This window comes from Corapipo altera, unplaced genomic scaffold (assembly GCF_003945725.1).
Source record: "Corapipo altera isolate COAL_440 unplaced genomic scaffold, ASM394572v1 23b, whole genome shotgun sequence".
In the NCBI taxonomy this organism is placed as follows: domain Eukaryota; kingdom Metazoa; phylum Chordata; class Aves; order Passeriformes; family Pipridae; genus Corapipo; species Corapipo altera.
In genome coordinates this window covers 407,353-417,352 of record NW_020884885.1, presented here as the reverse complement: position 1 = coordinate 417,352, position 10,000 = coordinate 407,353, and the positions used below count along the sequence as shown (strand labels likewise).

The 10,000-nt window shown below is 36.2% G+C and overlaps 1 protein-coding gene across 7 annotated transcripts in view; it reads right to left on the bottom strand.

The window, feature by feature from the left end:
* The window catches only part of CUNH15orf41 (chromosome unknown C15orf41 homolog), a 123,494-nt gene that overhangs the window by 77,777 nt on the left and 35,717 nt on the right, over nucleotides 1-10,000 (bottom strand). The window lies entirely within an intron of this gene.

The following is a 10,000-nucleotide window of genomic DNA, read 5'->3' as shown; positions in this document are numbered from 1 at the left end:
ATAAGAAAACAGATAGGTAATTTCACAGTAACCAGTTTCCTTTTATTGCTCTTAAGGAACAAAACTTTCTATAACACATCAAAATTCTATCACAGACTAGAGCTCACAGGACACCTGCTAAATAACAATAGTTCAGTCAGCACTATCGCCCCACTCACTAGGTGATGAAGTAGAAAACTCATTTTGCAGAAAAGCCACTTGTTAAAAATTCATAAATTCAGACACTTAAAAGATTCTACCACAGCTTATAAACTAACATGTTATTCAAACATAACAAACAAAAGGAACTGAGAATGCAAAGCCAATAGCAATTCTTTTGCATCCACAAATCACTATTGCCACACATTGTTAAACATCCTGGACATGATTTTTCACTAAGGTGTAATGATTTTCCGTTAATAAGAAAATAGGCTTCTTTAGGCAAAGATTTAATATTTAATTTTTGCTATCCACCTACTTTGTGAAATAACACATGAGCAAATAGTAGAGAAAACTTGGAAGGAGGCAAATATTAGTGTCAGTTATATGCTAAGTTAGCAGCAATTAGGGAATTATACAATAAAGTCTATATCCACTACATTATGTTTTTAATGATCACTGTAACAAGCATTTAAGTGACTGTGATACACTAAGGAATGACCAATGCCACTTTATAAGGTTGAAATATCACTAAACTCTTACAATTTTCAGACATGTCATAAGGAAGAAAATTAAAAAAAAAAAAAATTGTCCTAAAAAAATCTTTGTTAAAATTCATTAGTAAAATTCATAAGCTAAGGAAACAAACCATTCACACACACACACACACACACACACAAAACCAGAGAAAAATCACAAAGCCCCGTCAAGGGTGAGACTCTGAGAACAAGCAGAAATACATGTCCATTTCCTCATAACAACAAGTTAGCAGTAGTGTGACATAAGGTGACACACAATAATTCAGGTTGTTTAAAATGTTTTGTAAGGACCTAACAAAAGTTAAGCGATGAGGTTATAGAGGATTCAAATATGTCAAACTCAGGTTACGATCCTGAGTGAAGATGAATCTGAGTAAACTGGCACCTATTGAAAAGCGGCAGCACCACACAGATGCAAACTTCAGGTCAAGCACATGATGGCCTTGCATATGTCTTTTCAGGGCTGGGCCCTGATTTAACTTACGGAAAGAAAAGCAAAGAAATTTCAGAGCATAAGACAATACATGCTTCAATAGCAGATTGAGAAAAAGGATTTTGTAAGTGAAATGTGCGCCTCTTCATTCTGCCTACTGAATTGTTTTACCAATCTAAAGAGAAACATAAAATTAACTGTAAATCAAGCAATCCTTGATACTGAATGCAAGCAAACACTTCTGTCATATTGGATCAGCTAGGGAAAGCACTGAGAAAAAAGAGAATCAGCCCTGAAGCAGAGAGAAAGAACAAAGTTCTTCAGAAAAGTAGATGGAATTTGAGACAGGAAAGAAACTCTACAGTCTGGAAAATAAGTTTAGGATTAATTATACTGCTAAGGACTCAAAATTATTTTTAAAGCTGTTTCTATTACTTGAACCTTCAGTTGTTCATAGCTTTCCTAAAGAAAACAACAACAGGGAATCACCTAAAGTAAAAGAGATACTTTAGATTATTCACACAGTAAATTTAATCTGAATTATGGTATTTCACTGTTTGAAAAGTAAAGAATTTGGGGCTTGACATTTGGAAGTTACATCTTCAGAGACACTAAAGTAGAGTCCAAGACAGAAAATATTTCCAAATCATCGCATCCAGTAATGCACAGTGGAAGAAACAGGTCAGTTATCTCTATGTTTTACTAGTCTATAAATTGGCTGAAACAAGCTTTTGTATTCCCTAATGACTGGCTCTAATTAGGCTGAATAAGAAGAAATGGACTTGGAAATATTACCAAACTCCTTATAACCTATATCTCCTGCTTAGACTCAGCCAGAACCATCACATTCATTTCTGCCATCCTATCTCAAAATGTCCACTGAAAGTACTAGGGGTTCAAGGACAGAAAAGAATCAGTGGTGGCTTAAAAAAAACATAAAATATTTGCGCAATTGAAAAATTTATTTTAGAAGACTTAAAAAAAAGAGGGACATCACAAAAGACGATGCCTGCTTTCCATCTCTGTTGAGTATCAGAACATTCATGGGCATTCAAATTACTCTGAAGAAAGCATTTAAACATTTTTTCAATGCAAAGACACATGTTTATGAAACTCATAGATACAAAACATCAGGGCCAAAGACATCACAGGATTTAAAACATGCTGGGTATTTAGCATTGTCAGTCCTCAAAAGAAAACCAAGCAAACTGAAAGAGTAGATATTCTCAAAAAAGGATCAGCATTTTGGAAGTGATTCAAAACAAAAGCCAGTGCTTGCTTTAAGAACTTCTTTGGGAGACGAAAGATAGATGGGTAAAGGTTATCTGTAAGTGACTGCTGGAGGGTGGAGTTGGGAGAAACATATTCTCAGGGAATTTTTTGACTACCTGCTTGCTCACACCCCTCCAGCAGGATCAGGGAGAAATTGGAGGGGTAAAAGGTAGAAAACTTGTGGGTTGAAATAAAGAACGGTTTAATAGGGAGAGCAAAAGGAACTCAGATAAGCAAAGCAAAACCACGAATTAATTCACCACTTCCCATGGGCAGGCAGGTGTTCAGCCATCCCCAGGAGAGCAGGGCCCAATCATGCCTAACATTTACTTGGGAAGATAAATGTTATCACTTCCAATGTCCCCCTTTCCTCCTTCTTCTCCAAAGTTTATATACTGAGCATGATGTCATACGGTCTGGAATATCCTTTTGGTCAGTTTGGGTCACCTGTCCCAGCTGTGACTCTTCCTAACTTCCCATGCACCCCCAACTTCCTTGCCAGTGTTGCAGTACTAAACACAGAAAAGGCGTTGGCTCTGTGCAAGCCCTGCTCAACAATAACAAAAACATCTTTGTATTATCAACCTTGTGTTCAGCACAAATCCAAAACACAGCCCCATACCAGCCACTGGGAAGGAAGAAAATTAACTCTAACCCAGCCAAAATAAGCATACCCACCAAACCAAACACTTCACTGCATACGCTTCTCTTTGGGTGAAAAGAATAGAACAAACAAGAGATGTAGCCATGCAGCTTAACACACTACTGGAAGGTATTCAGGTATAATAGAATAAATGGAGGATAGGTCCTATACAGGACTAGACTTTTTTTCAACCACCAAAACCAGGGTGGTTAAGCCATAATTAATTTTTTGGGAGAGGTATCACCATAAATTTTGTATACATGAATAAGAGATCAAAGTCAATTAATAATTTCTTAATAAGAGTAAGCAATCAGTAAAATAATATGCACATCATGTGGACTGGAAACATATTCCCTTTTTCACTGAAGAAAACAACTGGGAACAGTTTTAATGTTTAATTACGGAAAAGTATTATAACCCATTTATAAAACATGTTTTGATTGGCTCCATCGTGTACTAAGGTCAAAATACAATTTCTAAATTCTCAAGCTATGACGTACTATTAGCTTTATGGATACTCTGCATGATTTCTTGGAGCCCTCAATCATTATTTTGACAGTTTTATCATACTGTAATAGACTTCTTTCAAGATAATTACAGTTACTACGTTCAATTTCAATCTTCTGTAGGACTTTTCGTCTAGATAATCACACCTAGATCTTGTTTCTTTCTTTTGCCATACATACACAACAAACTTTGTAAAATAGTTTTAATTATTTAACAGTGTAACTTTAAGGCTTACCAAAAGACGTTCAAGAGCCAATTATACAAGAAGACTTTCATACTTAAAATCTCTCACAAAATTCATTTTATAAGCAATGAGCACCTACTTTCGCAAAGCAAAAATCAGAACATGTAACACTGATAGACCACAAAACTTACTTAAAGATGTTAAGCTGTATAAATCTCATGTTTCAATTTACACCTATTTCTCATCATATCACTACATCACCACAGTCAACAGCCTGCATCTATCTTCCTAATAACCTCCCCACAGGTAGCAGCAGGCTGTTCCTCAGCCCCCCATGAAACCATCTCTTCTCCTAGCTGAAAAAGCCTCAGTTCCCACAGCCTCTTCTCATGTGGCAAGTGCTCCAGCCTGTTTACCACCCCAGTGGCTCTTCAGTGAACTCTCCTCAGTCCCCTTTACATCTGTGGTTTAATGTAGGAGTTGAGTTTTGCTGCTGAGCTGAATCAGTCTCAAAGGCATGAGAGAGCACGGCGCTGACCATGCTGCAACCACAAAGCAATGTGACTGAGTAAAGTTGAGATGACATGTCTACCCCTGCTGCCTAAAGGTTCTGCCCAAAGGTATTTTTTGTGTGATCTAGCCCACCTAAACTATTCCTTTCAAAATCAGAAGAGATCTCATCTGGCAGCATTTTACTTTTTTTGACTTGCTTATTTTCTTTTAATTTTCAAACAGTGGTTTCCAAGCTCCTCAGTCAAAGAAGTGATTAAACTCAGGGAAGTTTATCTCTTGAAGGCTCTAATATTTTTTGGATTAAGGTGACCCAAAAAGGAAAGACAAAAAAAAAAAAAGGAGTTTGTTTTATTTTAACTAAAACGTTAGAACATCTAAACTAAGGAGAGGTCTCAGGGTCATTGATCCTACATGGGAAAAAAAAATCCCAATATCAGCCCTCGGCAAATTGTTTTTCATTGGGTTTTAAGTATCTTTTCACTGATTCTTTTGGTGTTTTTCATTGTTTGCTTAAGAGAGACCTGAAACATTTGGATCTCCCTTTCAGATGAGTCTTCCTGTATTTTGTTGTATAGTTAGCTTTTTAATTGAGAAGTTTTAGTAACACCCTTCAGGGACTGCATTCAACACCCTTTTTAGCTTTTATGTTTTTTGCTCAAGCAGAGTCATTCTGAAGTAGAAACAAGTTAAGTCACGCAATGCTGTTTTAGTGCCTTCAATATGAAGTACCTGGATGCTGTAGTTATTCAAGACAAAACTGGTGGCAAGATGTTCTAGGGATTTAATACTCGTGCTTCAGCACAGTGCTGCTTATATGGTAGGGGAAAGTCTGAAGAAAAGCTTAAATTGGATTATTTGCAATGAAAGGCATTTTTAGAGAAGACAGCAAGGCCCATTCCCACTGCTATTGACAACACTGATGTAGCAACATCTATACATTCATACATTATACAAAGACTTATTGACTCTGCTATGGAAGGAACGCATCTGATGCTAAAGGATGCTTACCTCCTGTGAGTTAGAAGATATGCAATTCTCTAAACAGAAACAACTTAATGTAGTTGAGGACCATGATCTAAAATCTGAGATGACATTGGTCAAATAGCTCACCAATGTGCAATGGTTAACACTAAGGATGTTCCTGCCCAGTTAGGACATAGGCTTGCTCTAATGTATTCTAGAAAAAGAAGTTAGGATAGTTCAAAAAAAGGTAACTTTTAGCACCTGAAGGCAAATAGCTTTTCTCAGCAATACTGTCTCCAGAAAAAGTCTCTCCAGCACCAATTTATCAATACACTACTGAGGCTGCATTCATCAGACATTTATACAGAAATAGGACGACTGAGCTATAGAAAAGCTGAATTTTCTCTGAAAAAGTAGACAACAGACTTACAGAGGTTAAAAAGAAAAATTGCCCTTCATTTTGTGTTCATCCATTTTTCCCCTTCTGGCTTAAAGAGGAAGCAAGGAATGAACATGTGTGGATTCAGAAGTATTGTCTTCATAAATCCATGCCTGTCAAGTTTAAGATTGAATCTTTGCTTTGACACAAGCTCTCTATAGGACTGTGGCCAAGTTAATTAAGCAGCTCATGGTTGAAATGTTTCGTTTGTAAACTGGGAGGAGTATTTGGATGAAAACTCAAGCTGGCTACTGAATAAGCTAGTATTTCAAGATCATCATCAAGAAGGTGGAATGTAGTGGTTAGAAACCTGGTCATGTCAGCATCATTCACTTCAATTGTGCATGCTGTCCAGAGTAAGTGGAAATAAAAAAAATATTTTCCCGCATATAAAATGAAAAGACAGACCAAGGGTGCTGGCTTCACTAAATTATTGTCAGTATTCATGTTGAAAAATATACAGTAAAACTAGTCACATGAAAACTATTCTTTTGCATTGTAGACATACCCTCCTGCTTCTGTTGCACTGTGGAAAATAAGCTGCTTACATGTATTCAACATAGGGGCTCTAGAACCACTCTCCAGTTTCTTCCACAATAGTTTTATTTCAGTTGCCAATTTTCACTTGTAAGAGAAATTTGCTTTGAATACCTGCATGAGACCTATTCTGTTACAGCATCCCTACATGACAAGACTATTACATGACAAATGAAAAAAACCAGGTTGTTAACAGTCAGTCCAATAGTGATATAAAAAGAGCTCCCCATTCCTAAAAAGAGAAAAAGTGAAATACTGACAAGCAGATTAAAAAAATGGAGTGTAATCTAATTTCAGAGGCAGAATCCATTTTGGACATGGAAACAGAAGAATATTTTTTGTGTTTTGAGGATGCAGAATTTGTTTTCACTAGTGAAACTAATCTGCTTTGAAAGCTGTCCCTATCCTGGCTGTCCACTCTCACCAGGCAACTGAAGGAACATAGATGTTTCCTACAGACAAGAAGAAGATACACAATAATGAGATATGTAAATTCATTTTTTTTTTTTCCAGAGAGGGAACTTCTACTTCTGAGAGGACAGCTGGTATACTTTCTGTCCATGTCTTTGCAAAAATATTCTGCATTATCAGCATGAATTCAAAGATAGGAAGATGCAGAAATGGAAAAGTTAAGAGAAACTTCAAATGCTTGTTTAGAAGCACTATCATTAGTTAATATCAAAAATGGGACTTTCTCAAGTCTCTGTGTTAATTATGAGTGCAAATGCAAAGAACCTGTAATTTATGATTTTATCATTTTGAACACTCAACAGAATGCAAACTTAAAGGACCACAGTCAGAAAACACACAGCAAAATATGCTTAAGTAAAAAGCTCTTGATTTCTGATACTAATTAGCTGAACAACATTTCCTCCATGTGGATAAACACATGCAAAAAAGTACAACAGAACATTGCCAAGACCTACTGTGCACTTTTACTTTTTACTAGAAAGCAACCTAGTACAATTTAAGTTTTTGCATATTCAGTAGACAAAGTGAACAGTGTTATATTTGATTGTTTTTACAATCAGCAATATAGTGCAGTCTACATTTTCACAGCCTGAAAGACTGTGATCAGCCTTGTTGAATGCCTAGACTTGTTAGGCACTCAGTAAATTCTCTTAAATGTGCTGTATTTTAACATAATTCCAGGCTACTAGCCTGAAACCAAATCCTTACTTCTATGGATTCTGCATTAGTGCACTCTGATAATTAGTCAATGGTAATACACTTCTGAAAGATGAAGCGTACTCCTACAGTATATATAAATCAGATAAAAACCATTGTGTAATAAGGAAAAATGTGAAAAAAGACAATCAAATGTATATTTGTATCAAATGTATGGAGACAAGCAATTTGATATTCTAGCAAAAGAGCTTCTTCAGAGTTGAAAGTAATTTCTAAAAGCTATGTATGTATTTTTAGGAGAGGTGATACAACTTTGAAATTCGTTTTATATATGTTAAAGATTGCTGACATACAAAGAACTCACATTTAGGCAGTACTCTCAGAGCAAACAGATTACGTTATGTATGCTGCATAGACATCCTAGGCAATTCTGAAGTCAGTTTTTTATTAAAAATAGTTCCTAAAATTCAGTAATAGTTATCGTTGTACTGTGCAATCTGTAATGCTGCACAGTTTGTTGCAGAACAGTTTTCTAAATACTGTCTTCTGTCAGTGTGTCTCCACCGGGCAAGTGGACTGTAGATGCATTTCCACAGAAGCAATGGATACTTGTTGCTCTGTGCAGCTGTTCAACTTGAGCATATAAACTGCATCTTGCTGGGTTTTTTAGCACTTCACCAAAAGCTGAGTGTAGAAAGCCTGATGGTATGGATTTATCTTTTAAAGCTGCTTATTCAGTGGCTAAGAAAAAGTAGAGGAAGGTGGGAGGATATTCTGACCTCATATACACGTTACTGTCATGTTAATAATCAATAGCAGGGAGTCATGTAGAAGAAGCTTGAGACTGTATTTTACATTATTATCTAAGTGTAAATAAAAGAGGGTAGAAAAGGTAAGATTAAAGAAAGGTATAAGATTCAGCCCTTCTCCTTTTTTATGTAGCTGCAATCATGAATTTCTATTCCTGTTTACCATCTTTAACAATGATCTGGAGCATGTAAGAGTAGTTTCCTCAACTGTTCAGATGACAACCAATTGGGAGGCAGGGCTGCCATTCAGAGGGGCCTAGACAGAAGACAGGCCACAGGATAGGTCAGCAGGAATCTCATTAAATTTAGTAAAGGCCAATGCTGTGTCCTGGCACATGGGAAGAAGGAATCTCAGCAACAATGCAAACTGGGATGGACAGGCTGGGGAGGAGCTCTGCAGAAAAGGACTTGGGAGCCCTGGTGGGTCAGCAAACTGAATGTAAGCCAGAACTGTATTGTGGCAGAGAAGGTGGACAACAGCAACCTGAGCTTTATGAAAAGGAGCAGAGCAAATAGATTGAGGGAAGCTATTATGCCCTTTACTTAGCATTTATTAGACCGTAACTAGAATACTGTTTTGTACCCTGGAACTCAACACTTGGAATTCTATGTTTTAAAAGGATTCTGAGTACATTTTAATGACAACATCAACTTTATTTTTCTTTTTAGGATACAGAGATAACTGCAATATGTGGTGTTACATTTATAGGGTTTCATTATGCTTATATAAGGCACCCTCTCTCCTTGGCCCCACAGTTTTGTTTGGAGTTAATCTTCCATACGTTGATAGACTAATCTGAGAGCTCTAGTAAGGTAATAGGCAAAAGAATTATTATAGTGCTTGGTTGAATAATAGGTTTTGAACATGGTTAAGTCAAAGGATATACAGAGAGAGCACATTCTTCAAACTGTACAGCATCCCATTAGAAAACGAATCTGGTCACAATCTGAAAACTGGCACACAAGGCTCCCCTGTTCACCCTAATATTGAAAACCCTAAAAGGATATATTTTGTTTGCATCCAGAAACAGTGAACTTTTCATTTACAACATTGTCTTTTGATGTACTTAAAAACCTCTAAGTGGTATAGAGATCAATTCTAAGCTCTATTACTTCATATAAAAGAAAACTATGAGAACTCAAGCATATTTTTGATTGCAACTGCAATATACTGCATAAATAGGGAATTTTGTGTGATATCACACTAACCTCTACCCTAAGATCAAAGTTACCGGAAGAGGAAAAATAAAAGGCTATCAAATAAAGAAGTCTGTTTTCTGGAATGGAAGGAGACTAGGCGACAAAGAGTAAAACTTCCCACTGTGCTTAAACAACTTGGGCAGAACTTAGGCCATGTTCCATTTTTATATTTAAAAACAATACTAAAGGTATTATACTGTTGCTACTGTAACTTTTACAACGGTAAGCTCCTTTCCTAGGAGTATAGGTCAGCTGGTGGAAAGCTTTTTCATCGCTAGTACTGATATCTTTATATAAAAATATCCTTCCAACAGATTTTGTTGCCTACCTTGCAAATAAAAATATAAATACTTCTGCCCAGTGATAATTCTGCCCCCATAATCCTTCTCCCACAGCTTTACTTTTCTAGTTTCTGATTATTTAGAAAGAAAAACTCCTTCCCAAAAACTTTCACTTATAAGACATACATACTATAAACAACTTTGACCTGATATATGCTGCATTTAAAAGCACAGCCAAAACACATTTTCTTTATATTCTAAATAGACTACTGTAAAGTGGGTTGTGTGTCTTTTTTAAAAATACTTTGAGTTTAAATACTTTGAGTTACATGAAATCTTCTAATCCTTTGCATTGTGTAATTCTATGCTTTAAAGTCTAAACACAAGAGTGTCAAAAGTAATTTGTATAATACT